The sequence below is a fragment of the Hetaerina americana genome, unplaced genomic scaffold (assembly GCF_022747635.1).
Source record: "Hetaerina americana unplaced genomic scaffold, ioHetAmer1.1.p SCAF_8, whole genome shotgun sequence".
Lineage (NCBI taxonomy): Eukaryota > Metazoa > Arthropoda > Insecta > Odonata > Calopterygidae > Hetaerina > Hetaerina americana.
In genome coordinates, this window is record NW_027287427.1 from 12411554 (window position 1) to 12429681 (window position 18128).

General features: G+C 40.5%; 1 protein-coding gene across 2 annotated transcripts in view; it reads left to right on the forward strand.

Annotated features, from left to right (window-relative positions):
* The first annotated feature begins 4128 nt into the window (after nucleotides 1-4128).
* The window catches only part of LOC139697966 (ciliary microtubule associated protein 1A), a 57964-nt gene continuing 43964 nt past the window's right edge, over nucleotides 4129-18128 (forward strand). For both annotated transcript variants that reach the window (XM_071596821.1, XM_071596822.1), the window contains exon 1: nucleotides 4129-4293. The gene's annotated coding sequence lies outside the window, so the exon portion shown is untranslated. The remainder of the gene's footprint in view (nucleotides 4294-18128) is intronic.

Genomic DNA, 18128 nt, shown 5'->3' on the forward strand with positions numbered 1-18128 from the left:
ACCGTTGCAAATATCAATTGACACAGACTCAAATATACTTATGCCAAACATCAAGAATAGATAAATGCAACGGCGCAAAATAAGATAATACTTCTCTTTTTATTCATTCCAAAACTCTGAGTGAAACGAAACTCTCCCAAGTCTGGAGCGTGTCAATGTTCACGCCTCGTGAAATATGTGAAATTTATTATACCAATGTCGTCAAATTTGAGTTAAAATTTTGTTTTTGATTGTAGGTCATAAAACGTAAAAGAGGCTTTGGGAAATGTATTCCGTACTTGGTGCGAATTCTCCGCACGTACTCGTGCTGTGGAAGCTGAAACTGCGTAGGCATAATGGGAGAATGTCAACGGAATCGTTAATGCCTTTGACACCTGGCGTTTCAAAAATCTGTGTTTTGATCAGAACTTACGCTTTCTTCTGGAGACCTCATAAAGATTGTTTCACGCAAAGCCACGGAATTTTCAATTAAGTGTAAAAATTTGAGATTTGGGGAGAATTTTTCGAAATGGCGACGTAACAACCGATTTTGTAAAAAAATACAAGTAGCCTGGCAAGAAATCCTGGAGTTAGTCCGGGGACATCCAGCCAATCTGAGAAATAATGATGTTTTCCCCGATTCGCGGATGCCTTAATGAACTTCAATCATTCACAGCACGGCTTCTCAAAGTTAACAAGCATTTTCTAAATCCTTTCACCTGGATAATACGGAATTACATAATTATATCACTATAAACATAGAATCATAATGACAACACTATGACTATCAGCACAAAAATCATCACATTTATCATGCACACATTTCCCAGGATATAGCGATTAAAAATGTATTGTACTACATTTGCGACTGTTTTCAGAGAATTTGGCTTCTACCTGTTAGAAACAGGTTCTAAGTGAACTGGGACACAATACCATTTTTCACTATGGTAAAAGTATATTTCAAATATCTTCATTCAATGATAAGGAAAACTTACTCGACACGAGACGGGTAAACTTCGGCCGACCCCATATCCCATCGGGTTCGAGCGACGGTTGAGTTTGCTTGCTCTGTTTCCAAACGAATTTGCTGCTCGTAAGGATTTTCGTGACCTATTTGTAAACGATGACCCAAGCTGGTAATCATCGGATCACTTACTCCGGGTACAGTGCACCTGGTGACATTCCTCATGAATGCCACCAGGAACACTCACCATTCCCTAGCAGCGGCGACGGTCGGGTGGCCCCGAAACCATTCCGAATGGGTAATCATAAAGATTGGAAGAGGCTACAGAACTTTCACAGGCACAGCATGGGGCGACCGTACAGTCATGTGACTTCGCATTTCTCAAAATTCTTGCAACACATTTAGACTTGTATTTGCGACCGCATTGCTTTGTAAGTCTTATAACTGTACTCAGATTAACGTAGTAACATTTTAAATTCGAGTACTAAAATTTCTCGTTGAATCTTTCGCCAGAGTGCGGCAGTTTTTCACTCTCCAGTCATGCTCTCGAAAAACACCACGCCAGAACAACAAGCATGTATTTCACGCGTAAATAGCCTGGGAACGTTATTGTTTTAACATAAATAGCAAATTGGAGGAAAATTAATATCTTACACCCCCGAATTTCGCAATTAAAAATATGATGATATAATTGATTCTGGCTAAACTTTTTGAAAACGTTCATAACTTACAAAAACCAATTCTACGATTTTACCTTAATTAAGTTTCAATCCCGACAATAATTACGAACATTTTTATTGATTTTCAAAGTGAAAAAAGTGGCAGTGAACTGTTTGAAACATAGTCGAGATAAAATATCTAAGGGGGAATATGTATACATATGTGTATTTTTCTCTTACGTTCATCACTACGCAAAAATTGACCGTGTTTGTACAGAATCATTTTCAGAAAGAGTCATTCTCAACGTCTTGTAACAGGTTATCAGTGAATTTTTCATCTCGTATGAATGAATGACAATAATCCTACTGAAATATATTTGATTTTAGAAATCATTTTGAATAAAACTTCGTATTTTGTACATTTCCACATAAAAATATTTTTACACGAACATGATTCCGACGACTGACGTCATCTTAAGGTACAAGTGCTAATCGTGAGGCATTTATATACGAAAAAATATTTGTAAATACGTGCCTCACAATTTGTATTTGCACCTGAAGACAACGTTATTCGTCGAAGCCATGGTCGTGTAAAATATATTATTGTGTAAATATACGAAGTACAAAGTTTTATTCGAAATGAATAGTAGCAAGTTCCATAAAGTCACGCCCGGAAACCATCACCTTGATTTTAAAATTTTGCTCAGTTATCAGGGCATCAACATTCTCAAGTCACCGGGAATTGATTCTCTCCGATACTCTATCGTGCCTGAATACTGGAGATGCAAACTACACCTATAGCGGAGTTCATCAAAGAGGCAAAGTATTCCTCTTGTTCCTCGCCGGCACAATGCCCAACTTCCTGGATCCCGGAGGTTCACCCGCAAAACCCGCTTGCATCTTGTATGCCACCATCACTTCCAAGCGCACGTGAGCCACTTTCAGAGCAATGCAAGAGGCGAATTAGCGCCAGCGGAATATGCTGCTGGAGAGCCAGTTGAGACGTGAGATCTTCACTTTATCACCGTATCACATGCCGCCCCATCCTTCGATGAGGGATGATGAGGAGGCGGGAGGATGAAGTGAGAGGAACAGGGCATTAAACGCGGAAGACATCGGCTAAGGTTAAGAGTCGATTTCCATGAGAGATTTATCAGAATTGATTCAAAGGAGACGAATTAGTTACGTGACGTAAAATCGTGTTTCAATATAGATTACCGAATTGAGAATTACACTCGTACACCCGAATGAAGGTTTGAAAAGTGATGGTAAAACTCCCGTGCATTTTAAGGCCCTATGGTTGTGAAAATCACATCTCCAGTGGAGAGAAGGATGTTATCACCTGTGTGCACGTAATTCTTTTCCTCACGTCTCCCGCGGATTCCCAGAAAGATCTGATGCCAGATTATCACAAAGAATGGAATCATCTGGGAATGCTCACAGATATATATATATATATATATATATATATATATATATATATATATATATATATATAGCAATTTAAAATGAAATCCCTCTGTCTAGAGTCTGACGCTCTAACCTCTTGGCTGCCTTCATCAAATTAACAACATTTAGTACCGGCCGAATGACATCAATTAAAAAGAGGCATTAATTAATGAAACTAGGAGAGTGATGCTTTTTCCTTGAAATGCTTCCTTTCCCTACTCTAATTCTACCGATTACGTATGAGAATTCAAGAAAATATCACAGCATGCAGACAATAAAGGGATGTTTTCTGTGAAATTCTGAGACCTTTTTTGCTTAGGGATTACAAGCCCTTATACAATGCGGCGATCTACCATCCACCTTCGCCGGAGAACTTGCATGAGTGGAGGACAAGGAGGTATTCTAACCAAAAACCATGGGATCTACCCTCATCGACTCAGATGTTAACCGCTCTAACGTGATAAACATACCCTACGTCGCTGATTAGCCTAGCAAATAAATATACATATAGATGGCTTTGCGACTATCTTCTTGCTAACAAAACAGCTGTAGATGCCATTTTAATGCCGTCGATTAGTTACTAGACTTGAATTTGAACTACTGGCCGAGACTCCCTTGCATTCCGAGCGACATGTTTTGATCGGAATTCCTCCGATTGTTGGTCGGCAAATTTCAACCGTACACCTCCATCTCCTCCCCGACACTCATGCCCTTGGTGACTTCATGACAACCCGTCCAAGTTTATCATGTGGGATCCATCGAAACGCTACGGAATCGGGTCCAAATCACAGGACGAAACGGTGAGAATAGGAAGGAAATCACCACGGAAACGATGGGCCGAAAACTGAAACATCGTGAACAGGTTTTAGATAATATCGATTTTCGGGCGAATCGAATCGCAGACGGCGTTCCGAAGAGGGCGTCTGATGGAAGAGAAGGAGGGAGATAGGGAGGTAGGACAGGAGAGGGAGGGGGAGTGGGGGAATGCGTGGAGGGGAAGGTGGGCGGAGGCGGCGGGAAGGTTTCATAAGGGAAGGGAACACGCCGAGCTCTCGTACAACTGTTAAGGCACGCGGCAGGAGAGCATCGAGTGGGGTCTTCTCGAGGAGGGAATAACAGACATCGCTTTTCTTTCGTTCCGTTTCGCATCACCCGTATCTTTTTTGTGTCGGCTCAACCCGCGGTGAAAAGGAGTTCGAGAATAGTGGACCGAGAGACGACCGGCGCCACCTTTGTCAGTCGGTGAGTAGAAAGCAAGTGCCCTCCGACTTTCCTTTTCCACTTCCGATCGGGTTTCGCGGAAATGCCTCCGCATTTTTGGCGTGTGCTCCAATTGTATAGATATGTACGCTTCGCTCGCGGGACATGCGAAATGAAGAACGTGATACCCACTCTCGGGGAAACCTTTCTCGTCCGCCAGGACACTGATCATATGACGCCTTGAGGATATTTTATTCCGAGACTGATCCACTCCATTCGAAACCATTTCCGTAAGTGCCCTCTCCCGCTGATCGCAGATTCGCGTTCCTTGAATGGGTAAATGTGGTAAAAAGGTCAAAGAGAAATATTATCTTTCGCTTGTTAGGCCTCATTTAGAATATGCTGCAAGTATATGGGATCCTCACGAAGTTGGATTGATTACCGAACTGGATTGGGTGCAGTGTGGAGGAGCTATATTTGTTCAACGTTTTTTATGATAAACTTAGTAGCGTATCCAAAATATTATTTATTATAGCAGCTAGGCTGGGAATCACTCACGGAGCGAAGCTTACATTATAGATTGAAGCTCTTGCAAAATCGGAAGGGCGTCTCTTTAGCAGTGATGTTGAAAATTTATAATCATCCCCATCGTATTACGGTAGGAGGGATCATGCTAGTAAAATTAGAGAGATTAAGTGTAGAGCAGATAGATTTAAGATGTCGTTTTTCCACGAACGATAGGGGATCATAATAACATTGTTCGACCGCAGTAGGGGTTATTTTTGGGTCAAAATTAGTCTTGTGAGTATTCAACCCCTGCTACCCATCCTAGCGGTGGCTTGCATGGTGCTAAAATATTTTAATAAAATATCAAATATCAGTGTGATCGAGGAATATTTGTTGGAGAACGACGCGAGAGATTCTTGGCACGTAACGCGGTTTCTCAAGTCGGTATATCTGATTTTTGGATTCCTCAACTGCCGTCATTTATAAAGAGTTTGAGGTTCTCAACTATTTTGCATGCCTCCGCTTAGGAGAAAGTGGATTTATTTTTTCTGAGGTTTTCCAAACAGAAACAATCACATAGTGGAACAAAACACACAAAAATATTGGAGAAATGAAACAGAAATCTGGTTTTGAAACTTTGATCTGAAAACACAAAGCGAATGTTTTTTTCTTGATGAAGCGTGTCCACAAAATCGATCCTCAAACGTATGTCTCAAGAAAAAATATATTCAATCGATCAAAATAAGAAAATGTATATTCAATCGGTCAAAATTATAATTCAAGAGTGATAAGCTCTCTCAGGCTTGGATAATTAGACTCGATTTGACCTTTTCTCGCTATTTTTCCCTAGAAACCGCTGTTTTCTCGACTCCCAAACTATTTACCATTTACTACTTAGTTAAAGAATCCTGGAAACGCGGACATTCAAACGTACGTATAACTTTTGTAGGCTACGGAGGCAGCTGAATATTTTCCTTCGCGTCACGAAAACAAACACCGTTCTCATCATTCAGTACACGCTGAACGCGCTGTTTTGAGAGGCAATAAATATCTTCCACTTCTTATTTTCCCATTTCCTTGCCGCATCATCGCTGAGCATAGTGGAGTTTCGTCACCGGACTGCGTGCCAAGCGTTCTTCACTCGCATTCCGCCGGTAGCACGTGCGGCTTACGTACGCCACCGACTGACGACCACTAAAAACTACTTACGTTCCAGTCAAGCAAAACGAGTTTACCACCTGCCCTCTGACCCCCCGCAGATTTTATGCAATTTTCACTTGCTGGACATTACTGCTTGGTAACTCATTTGCAGGTCTGAAATTGTTCGTGCGCTAATTTGGTGGGGAAAACGTTGAAAGAATTTAAGGAAATGCGTTTACGGGGGAATGAGCGAGGAGAAATCTTGAGTGGTTATTACACCCGGTTGTTTGACCCCTGGTTGTTATTACCCCCGGTTGACATATTTACAATTTTTCATCTAAAAAACTTTAGACAGTCAATGCAAAACTACAGAGACGTCGTGAAATTTTGTCAGAAAATAATCTCTCGATGACTCTAAAAATAATTAGCATTATTAATTATTCACCACTCATTCACACGAGTGGTGACACCTACATATGTTGTTCGTTTAATTTCTCCTCGCAGATATATATCCGGTAAATTGAAGTCAATGCTAACATGACCTCCATAACATCCTGTCAAGACTAATGGAAGTTCACTGTGTCATGGGAGTGTAGGATTGAGTGATACCCGTTGATGGCGGTTGGAAGTTAAATAGATTCGAGTGTCACGAAAAGAAATTTAACATCGACAAAGGTTTTCTGGGATATGTAGTTACATGATCTCATTCTGTTGTTGAACGTGTCTCACACTGTAAAATATTTAAAAGGAGTCTCCGCAAACATCTGGGTTAGCCTGGTAGACAAAAGGAGTGAAACTAGGACGTTTACGTGCCAGGGTCTTCGGAAGAATGAAATTCGTATTACGCGAGAATGCGACATCAAAACCAATCGACCGATTTGTCGTTTATTAGCCTTCTGGCCTTGGATTCATCGAGTGGAGTTCAGAACTATAACTGGCCAAAGGGGAACGAATTCATTATTTACACATCTATTTAGTTCTTCGCATTTAAAGGTAGCCGTCCATTTAAATAATTCCTAATAGGGAATCTGAATATTAAATAGAAACCGAATTTCAAAACACGAAAGGAAACTCTTTAAAAAAAATTGTATTAAACTGCCAATCACCATATCGTGCAAACTGCTTTGCACCTACTCCTTGTTAGTCAATTAGCCTGAACAAACGCTGCAGTAGACTAATTATAAAACTGAATCCCCAATTTCCAAACTTATTTTCCGACAATTTGCGTATCCCGTTCCTTCTGCTTAGATTTTTTTGATAGTACTCCAAGTGTCAAACACTGGATTTGCGAAAACTGTAGTTTAAATCGTGTACATATTGCGGGCTCTAATGCACTGCAAACCCGTGCAATGAAAAACCTCGGTAATTTTTGTGACATTTCATAATCACCTTAAGTTGTTTGAGGAAATGGTCTACGTGGCATTTGCATAAACATTTATTTTCCCAATAATAATTGGTTTAATCCCTGCGATTCATAAAATTTAGACTCAAATCAACCACACTTGTTCAATACTTCAGAGTCTGTAATTTCTGATTACGATGATTTGCTTTTCATCATTACTCAGGCGAAGGCTAAGGCGAAATGACTTCGAGATTGGAAGGGAAGTTCAATGCACGGAAAGAGATAATAAATTACGCACGATTAGCAACATTAAGTTACCGAATGCATGAAATTGGCCAAGCTCGTGCGCTTTGAAGAAATATCTAACAGTTTGAGACGTGCGTTTTCCTTTCGATCGCCTAGTCTGCAGTTTATGATATGAATTAAGGAACGGATTATTTTACGGCCTTCAAACTCCAATGTAGAGCAGGAGCGGATGAGAGATCGGTTTTATCGCGTTTGGGAATGTTAATTGGCCGTCTAATATAAAATTTTCCATTGCGACGTGAAACTCTAATTTTTGCTTAAATCTATCATAGTACAAGCCAATTATTCAGTTGCAAAGCGTCTCCTGACAATTGCCCTTTTTCAAAGAGTTTCAAAATTTTTGCACACGATTTCTGGCTCGGAAATATGTACATATCGTAGAAAGGTAATTTTGGACTACCCTTTCCCCCTCTAAGCTGCTCGTTTCGTAAACAAAAGTGCAATTCCGAGTTAATTTATTCTTCGATATCAGCCGGAGTTGGAAGTCTGTTTTGTTTATCAAGAAAGTCATAAATCGGAGACGAAAGTGTGGCAGTTAATGCCAAATATTTGCCTTTAAATACCATGATTGGCACCATATCAAGCTAAGCAACAGGTATTCGGTTGTCTGAAAGGTTTAACGGAGGGGAAATGAAAGTCGGAAGACAGTGAGATACGCGCGGTGGTAGCTTTCCTCTTACCAAGAACTCGCTCAGATACGGGGAATTAATCTCTCTTTTTACATCCCCAATGCATTAAGGGAACAGATTAAGCGAAATGACGGCGAGATCACTTCTCTCCTTATCGAAACGCTTCCCTCTCCAATTTAAGGAGCTCGCAAATCAAGCTCCTTTTATGCATACTTCCCACACCGCTCTCTTTCTTCTTTCGGAATTCTCTTTCCGTGGGGAGAGACCAGACTTCGGTGAAGTTAGATTCCGTTTATCATCACTCCCTTTCTCTCTCTCTCTCTCTCTCTCTCTCTCTCTCTCTCTCTCTCTCTCTCTCTCTCTCTCTCTCTCTCTCTCTCTCTCTCTCTCTCTGCGTAACTTGAGGCCGTCACGAAAATAAAAAAAAACTATTGAACCCCTCCCCCCCTGCAGAAACATGATTGTCAACCTGCAGCTTAATGCACCCGCTTTTCCAGTCCATTTTTTTAAAAAAACCGTAGGTGGAAGTCATCGAAAAAACTTGACCGCGTGTCTGAATTCTTGTTCACCTGACGTCCGAGAGAAATGGCAAACGGTAAATTATAACTGTGATAGAGGATAACGTAACATGTTGTTATCATGGTAAATATTAACGAGAGCACCATTACTTCTATCTGTTAAGAAATATTACTGCGTAAAAGGTACTAGTCCTAGCACAGTTGGCATTTCATCGTTTTTTGAATGTTAAGACTCAATGAGAAGTTTAGCTAAGCATTTAAACGGAGTTTTACCATTAAATTAACGATAATTTCTTACATTTAACACTTTTTGCAATGAGACAAAGAGTAATCTTGACTCGAATAGTCTATGCGCGACTTTATTGATCAGTAAAGTTCTATTTAGAAACATTTGCTGAGAGGTTGCGAATGAGGAAGACGTGACGAAGTATTAATGCTACCCTTTGCCCCCGTCGACATTAGCTTGTTTGTTTTGTGTGAAGACACTTTTCGGCGTTGTTCGGCGGACTGGCTCATACCGTTACTTTACTTGAGGAATGAAGGGGCGTGGGCATTCCGCCCAAGAGATAACAGGATAGCCAGTACGGAGCACCTAAAGGCAGCGATGACGCCCCCTTCCTTAACGGTAGAAAATGGTATAAAGAAGGTCTTTGCAGCATGAAAGTGCACTCAGGAAAAATACTTTCCTTGTTTTTCTTTTTTCGCTTTCAATCCAAACTGGCTTTAAAAGGAGTAGCATCCAAGGAAAACTTGAACTTACTTTCTGACTTTACTTGCTCCTCCCCCATTAAAAATACTTCCGCTTTTTGCTCAAGTTGTCTGCTTTCGCCAGAAAATCATTAGAAGTTACTTTTGGTAAAAAGTTGGTTCAATGCAATCGAGACACCGATTAAGAGCAATATTTGAATTTAATTGCATACGAGTAGATGCTGACAAGGGGTCGCGGTAGTCCAGGGGTAGACTCAATTGACCGGAAGGCCCGGGATCGACTCCCGTGCAAGCCTCTCTGGGCACTTGCAGATCCACCCAAGATATGTGATTTTTTGGGTACCAATCTTCCAGGGAAACCATAACCGGCGCAAGGAAAGGAACTTTCTCCCCTAGCCAGGTGTATGAATTTCACACGATGTCAGGCTTAGTACTGGGTGAACTCTACCATCACGTAACAAACAGACCTTCGGGTTGATTACTGTGTTTATGGTTTTTTAAGTGCTAACATAAATTGCATATCTACAACAGGATTGTAGTTAAAAGTCAATATATCTGAAGATTTTTTCCAGTCTCAGTCTCTTGTAACAATGTTACGTCCAATCTAATCGATATTGCCATGAATGCCTTAAACGTGCGTGGCAGTTGCGAGCAGTTTATCATGCCCCGCCAGTTCTGCATTAGATTCTCGTCCAAACCGCTCGATGGTCGAAATTAGACCGCAGGAAGGATGCTAATGATTTCCCTGAGTGTAACTTAAGTGGAGAGATTTCCATTAGGCCCTTCTCTCATTTATCTCCATTTTTACGCCCCCATCATCGTTACCTTTCGACATCCCGAACAGCGCTTGGGCTTTAGTTCCACTTGAAATGATGCAAGAGGGCAAAATGCTTCATCGAAGTGCTGCGGTCGAGAAGGGCGAAATTTAACGGTGAATTGAACCTTAAGCATGAGGTAATTTTTCCACATGTACGACTCGGGTATTGTGAGAGAGGCTGGGGAGGTAAGATAATCTTCGGGCACAATGCAAACTCGTTTTAAGCAAGCATCATCCCCTGAGGATGAGAACATGCTTTTGGAATTTGCGATCTTTCCACCTCGCTACACTTGACTCTGAAGTATGTACGTACTTAAGCAATCCCGAGAAACGAGAAAATCCTAAGGGGCATTTTCGTGAAACCACTTCTATGGTTAAGTATTAACAGTTCTCAACTGGGATTTAACCTACGTAACCAAGTTCCAGAGTTCCAATACCAGATACCAATGAATCAAATAGGAAATATAACCTATCAAAAGGAGGCACATATATTTATTTGTTTGAGTATATGTAAATGCCTAGAGAAGTCAACCATTTAAAACGACATTCAAATTGAAAGGCACTCTGCTAGGGTTTACTGTTTGGAATTTCTTAACGATGTTATTGTTCTTAGACAATTGAAACCAACTGTCAATCTTGGATAGTATATAGGGTAAATAAAACAAGTTCGGCTTCGGCAAAGTTTTTTAAGGGTTTTAAGGCATTCAGATGTGCTTCAGTTATGTTTACCACATATCATACCCTGGCTGTAAGTTTTATTTTCCGGTGATGACAGCTTAACGATTCTCCTACAAACACTTGTCCGGCAAATGATTACTTGATATCAAGAGGAATAAAGCCTGCAGGGAAAATAAACCTCATTTAATCATGTCCAATGGAATCGTTTTAGCAATATTTTATCGCCAAAATGAGTGGAGGAAACTAAGAAAACCGTCAGTTTGGCATAGCAGTCTACTAACGCAGTACCGAAACGTTTGTGGGTTAAAATTATATCTTAGATATGGATTTTAAGTAATTACACTTTTTTTAATACTTTCATCCCCTCAATTTGTGAGGAAGTTCTTGAAACCGATTGCAGTTTGAGCTTACTAAGAAAATCAACAAATAATCAGTAGTAGCAATAATATCAATCAGTAGCAATGGAGGTATTCTCCAGAAAACTACTCAAGTCATTTCGTAATTTACAGATTACATCTTACTGACATTCGTAGATTCGAAATACTTGTACTTTTATTAAATTAAATTTGAAAATACTTCGACCAGGTTATTTCTTTCAATTTCACAAATAAGTGCCATCTGATCACGCTGCAGATAAATACAAGGAAAATATACCAACATGGACATTAATTCGTCCCATGTAGCTGGCTATACCCGAACGTGCTAAGTATGACTACAATAGCATTATATTGACAACAGATACTCATGTGACTGCAGTCAGTTGAATTAAAAACAGTGTCCTGAGGGTTATCGGGAAAGCCTGCGGTCAATTACATTTGTCCAGCCATTCAGAGACATACACTATTGGTGATAGATGAGCTTGGTCAACATGAGAAGGTTTTTTCGATAAATAAATAAATATATGCTTTTCATTTTCACGAAAATATTTTTACGCCCTCGTTCATTGATTTTAAGTTTTAAGGCGCATTTCAAAATAATGAAAAACTAGCGTCATATTGTGGGAATGTTATTTCATGGTGGGGAGCCGTATGACCTCGGAGAAGGCATGAAAAACTACTCGGCGTAACACGCATTTTTTTTGTTTCAACGCACGAGCAGCGTGGATCATTTGACGTGATAACTATCTCATCAAAAGGTTTCTAAATGAGTTGAAATGCAGCCGATTCAATTGTCTCCACGAATAAATTATCCGAAAGGGAAGGAGCAAGGGGGAGGTATGTGGAACTAGCTAACGCCCATCAAACGGCAACTCATTTTGAAAGCATTGCCTCCATTGAATGGGCGCGAATAAAATCCCTTCCCTGCGAACAAATTAAGCACTTTTGTGCTCGCCTCCAATCTGTTCACGCGACCAGTATATAGTGTGATGGAGGCGGGTGGGAAGGACGCCATGCCCTGCACCTAATGGAAAACATTGTCCATGCACGTACTTCTCCGTTGCCATCGCGATGCATCGACGTGACTGACATCCGCGGACTCTTATCTTTAAACGTATGCCGGGTTCGCAAGTTAAACAGAGATGAAACTCGCGGATATGCTCCTACAAATTGTCTGCTTTCATGATCTGAATTAGATAACCTACCTGAGAGCATTCCTTGCATAGGAAAAGCACTGAAGCATTACACAATGCATATGAGAGTAGTCAACCATCACTATTGCAAATGGAAAGGGCGGATGCGGAAAAATATAACAATTAGCATTTGCTTGTCGCTGTGGAATTGACCAAATATTCGTTGGATCACACATACAAAGTAGATTAATGTTATTTCGTGGAAACATAAATATGGATAACTGAGCTACAGTGTTAAAAAGATATCGGTGAAAGTGGTAATTTCATAAAAGTATGCATACAGCCTCCTTAAATTCATGTGATGTGAATCCCCTTGCACTCAAGTAACATATATTTTTTTACTCAGCTCTCAATTTATTGTTTGAAGTAAATTGGTTTTTACGTGTAATAATGTCATTTAATGAAGTAGTACCTACTTGATATTGATATAAGGGTATATTCTATACACTATCGAAGAGTATGTTTTCGGTGTCATCCTTCCTAATTATCGACAAAATCTTAAATCATAAAAAATAAAGACTGAATGAGCCACAGTAAACCATGTTTGTCGCCATGCCACGTCACCGTAAGACAAATCTTTATAGTAATTTTTTTCCCAAGAAATTCGGATAAATCATTTCCCCATGACGTCAAAAGATGAATAGGGTAATTTGAGCATTAGGTACGCTGCAGCGCACGAATATTGAATCTCTATTACCCTTAAGGTCATTTCTATGACGGAGTTCGCCTTGGTACCTCGACGATAAAAGCATCCTACATGCATGCCGAATCGAGAAAACGGCATTTTAAGAAAGATAGCTCGTACCTCTTTGCCCATGCCTCTGTTTGTACACTCTCTGGTTTTTGAGCATTCTTCAAATACACTTTCTTGAGTGGTTTCTGAACCGATGGCAAACAACTGAAGGTGATGTCGCTGTTAACGATCTCTGCGACGGAACAGCAATATGATGCAGATAAAGTTAGAGGCAATGCCCAAAACTTTGGTTTAATATAACAGGGAATAACAAATGAATCAAAGAACAAAAATCCCGAGGAATCTAGAACGAATCATTCTTTCCGTCATGATTACATCCAAACCTCCGGCCATAAAGTAATACCAAGGTAACATGAACCGTAACTTTTGGACGCTTCTGCGTATTTTTTCTTGGAAGCGACTCGTATGATATTTTTTCCTGTGCTTAGTACTGCTCCTAGCTGATCCAATTACAAAATAAAGGTCCAAGGAATACTGTACGAATAGTCAAGATACTTTCCATTGAGGTATGTACCTGCGCATATTTGGGTGCATATCTATAGGAGCGTTTTAAATATTTGGCTCATATTCACAGATCTCGAGCTATTTTTAACCAAGATCTTCAAAATGTTAATTAGATATGTGCCTAATCAGTAAAAATACACGCGCTTCTGTGTATATATTCAGTGCAGTATAAAAATGCATTAGCGATGGTCTATTTTAATATTAAGCAACATAGCCAATTGATTTTAAAAATGGTCAAACAAAGCATAACCAATACATAAGTTAACTAATACTGGGCATCACCGATGTAAAGCAGTAAATTAATGGGCGCATGTAAAAATTAAAGAAGTTATCATTGAATCCAGCTTTAAAAACCTCCACGTATGCATTCGGTAAAGGAAATGTTTTTGTTTTGGAAGAGGCTCTAGCATGCTTCGCCTCATTTAGCGATATCTTTTCACCCAACACCTCCCTTTGTATACAATCGAAGAGTTCTCAAAGGCCACCGGGCCGCAGCCCCAAATCAATCAGTTTCCATCCAATTCTCCGAATCGGCACGAAGTGGTGTCCACCCCGTGTGGAGGATCGGATTCGTGTTTGCTGTCACCCACGCCAGAGGGAGACTGGTGAGGGTTGCTTCCGTCGCATTCGCCCGTGACAAAAGAAAAGCACGCACCACGCACCTCTTTCGCGATTTCTTCGTTTTTTCTCCGTCGGCGATTCCTATCTCGTCCCTCGTACATGCCACCGGTGCAATGCAATAGCTCCCATACAACCCCGATGTAATCTCTAGGCTTCGGGTTGAAGGAAACACTGGGACTTTTCAAACACCTTCCAAGGTTTTTCGTTTCTCTCATTGCACTGGATCCGTGCATAAGCTAGGAGTTGTCTTTACTTTGATGCACATTATAAAAGAAGAGTGAGGTAACTTGCGGACAAAAGTTATTCTTTCAAGGGCGCTAGCCAAAAATGAAACCAGTCTTCTAACTGCAGATAGAATTGAAAGAGGATCTCGATTCAAAGGAAAGAACTTTATTGTCACGTAATGTGCTTTAGCATTTTTCATCATTGACCTTTTTTCGTGAATAAAGTATCGGATCGAACGCAACGGTTTCTAGGCAAAACTATGTCGCGAAGAATACATCAATACAGCCAAAACTAGTAGTAGTAGCAGTTTTAGGGGAGGCAACCGACAGCTAAGGTCATTTGCACCATAGGGGATGGACAGGAAAGGGTGAAGGGTGGAGAGAGACCCGGCGTCGGCATTAACCTACTCTTAACGAAAGGCGCCAAGGGGTCCGCAGTTTAACGTCCCATCCTACGGACGGCGTACTCACTCAAAGTGCCCTCCACAAAGCGCCTCAAGTAGGGATCGAGGTACCACTGAAAACTATTCGACGCCACCGGGATTTGAACCCGGGCCCTCGTGGTGGGAAGCCAGCACCATATCCACCGCACCATCTCGAATTGGTTACTAAGAGAGTAATTATTCAATGTTTTTTTCTGATGTTTCACAAGTGGAAAGAGTGATCGGAAGTCCCCTTACTGGACAAGTCACCCGGGAGTCCAGACGCCTCACTTACCCATGGTGTATCCATTTTCGCTTCATTCAGGAGCCGATGTTCCACCCAAATTAATTAAAACTTCACAATCGGAAATAATGACAGGCTATCAATATTAATATAAGGCGTGAATGACGGTAGCATGGTTAGAGGGCAATATTCTACAGCGCACCCGGAGTGGATTAAGTTACAATTTTTTCAAATTAATTCTCTGAAAATCGATACAAGATGCGGTGGAAGAAAAATAAATGCAAATATCAAGGTCACTTCTCGAGACCTCAGTTCTGAACTCAAATTTCTGAATGTGGAATGAGGTAATTCAGCTCTTATTATGCAAGAACAAAAGACCCAAGGTTATGGAAGACGAAAATATTTTTTTCTTGCTGTTGCTCTGCTTAAAATTCTGACACGCGAACTCGAGAAAGGCTCCCCATCACGACTTCATGGCAGTGGGCCAACTTATCTCGTGAGCCCTATATTATTATGACCCGATGATAATACACAAAATAATAAATAAAACCAAAATTTACAGCTGTTTAAACGTAAAGCATGCGCAACCGTCACGTCACTTCCAACTTTTACCTCAGCTTCGCTTTCCAGAAGGCATTTATTTTTTCGAGTAACGTGAAAGTAAGACATCTGATGACCATGGAAACGAAATAGAGTCGATCCGAAAAAAGTAATATCCGAAGAATGAGCTTATTGTGCCCACCTATTTTTATAGGGTAAGTTATCCTGCATTGATGCTCTGAATGAGAAACAAATTTGCTGCAGGTGTGCATCTCATTGATTTACTCATGCGACAAGTGTAATAGTAATGCTCGGTGTCTTTGAAGCATAGGAATGCCAACTGGAATGACTTCCAGATGTACGTGAGAGTCACGCTGGCACGCAATCGCTGAGAATGATTTTATTTTTAAATTAGGAAAAAGCGCATTCTTTGACGCGAAGATCGATATTAAGTCTTAAATTCTGTTGAATTAACGCATCAAAGGCAGGTTGTAGGGACGCAACCACAACTATTTTCCTGTGGTACCCGAAGTTTACCGTGTAATTCGCCTCGGAAGTCCTGGTGGCGAGAAATATCGTACGGTCTTTTAGGGTCGTCCAAAGATATAGCCCGAATTTTTTAATTCTGGATCTTTCGACAGCACAGGAACATTCTACACACGTCGCCATTAAAAAAATAAATTTGCATTAAAACTTCAAAAGTTATAATGCAATACGTATTCAAAGTTCTGTATTTCTTAGAAAAATTCCACTCAACGGCACGCGATTATGAGAGCCAAGCGTGAACAATGTGAGTCTCACCTATTTGGGATATTCGTAATTTGGTACGTTACAATTCGTAGGGCCATTTCCGGTCGTTAGAATTAGCCAGGCCTCCTCAAACATAATTCCTGACTTAATTACGAATATCACCCAGACGACCTTCACGAGTTAGTGACCTTAGAAGGAGGCGAGAGAGCGAGAGGAGGTTTGGGCGTAGGTGGTTTGGAATGGATAAGGCGAGAGGGGAAAGGGAGGGGAATGATGGCTCATGGGGAATATAATCAATCACTTTCTTTGTTATCCGCGCGAGGGAGCGATTGTTCCGACTATACCTTTCTATCGTACGCAGTTCCAACATGCCACTGGCTCGTTAGTTTTGTAACATGTGGCAGTATTGCACGAAATTTCATCGCGTTTTCCACCCAATAAAACGAACTCTTGCGGCCAGCAAAACCATTGTTCTCGAGCCAAACAAATAACTTTCCCGAGACTGCCGTGGTTCAGTCGTGATATCGCCATTTCCTAAAACTATTAGCATTAACTGTCACCTTTAAAAAAACAGCTTCAATTTGCGGTGCGGCGGGTTATTTATTCTGGCACTGACAACTGCCAATTAAATTGGGAAGAGACAACATGCTTTCAATGCAGAGATGGAGGAAGCAATTTTTCATTCAATGTTGCTGCTTTTTTCAAATGCTCATCTCTCCATAGGGAACTTTAATTAGGCAGAGTGCAATCTGACTTTATTTTCGTAGCGAAAAACACGGAATAAAGGGTACTAAATCATCTGACCAACGACGATCACCGATAATTATGGTTCGATTCAAGCTGTTTACTCGGGAGGGCGATTTAGGATTCTTCGGGGTTGCTTTCTTCTAAAATTCAACTTCATTTCCTTTATTCGGAGATTGATTCTTAAGACGCCACATATTGCAGTAAATGATCCCTGATGAAGGAATCCATTTATAAGTAGGTAAGTGTCTAAATCATTTCAATTTCTAATCTTTGGCAGCTTAAAGGTCTTTAATTTTTCGTTTTTACTTCACCTGCCGTTTACGATAGTTTGCAACGATAGTGCAGTTTGATTTAATCTCGAAAACAACGACATGCACTGATGGCATCGTCACGACAATTATTTTAGTATCATTTATAAGATGGAGGCAACAATTTAAGGTTGTGAAAATCGTCAAATTACAAACTATAAGATTTTGCTTGATTACCACGCAATACTACGAACAATATTATGACGAATGTGTAATGATAACAGCAGAAATAATGTTTTATTCAACTGTCTCATTAGTAAACAGAATTTGCTCCAAATACTGTATGTTCGCTTCAATAAGGAGGTTCTTTTTTAATTTCATACCAACGGCAATGGTAAAGCAAAAGGAAAGTTGACTCGGTACCTGCAGTGCTACGTTACGTTAGTACTACGTAGTACTAACGTAAATTTAAGGTCACATATTTATGTTCGGATTGAACACGGGACTTGACCTGGCAAAATAAAATGAGGTTGGGGGTTAATAATATATTACGTTTCCTCTGAAATTCTGGAGTAGCGACGCTTAAGCGCTGACCGACATCAGCAACA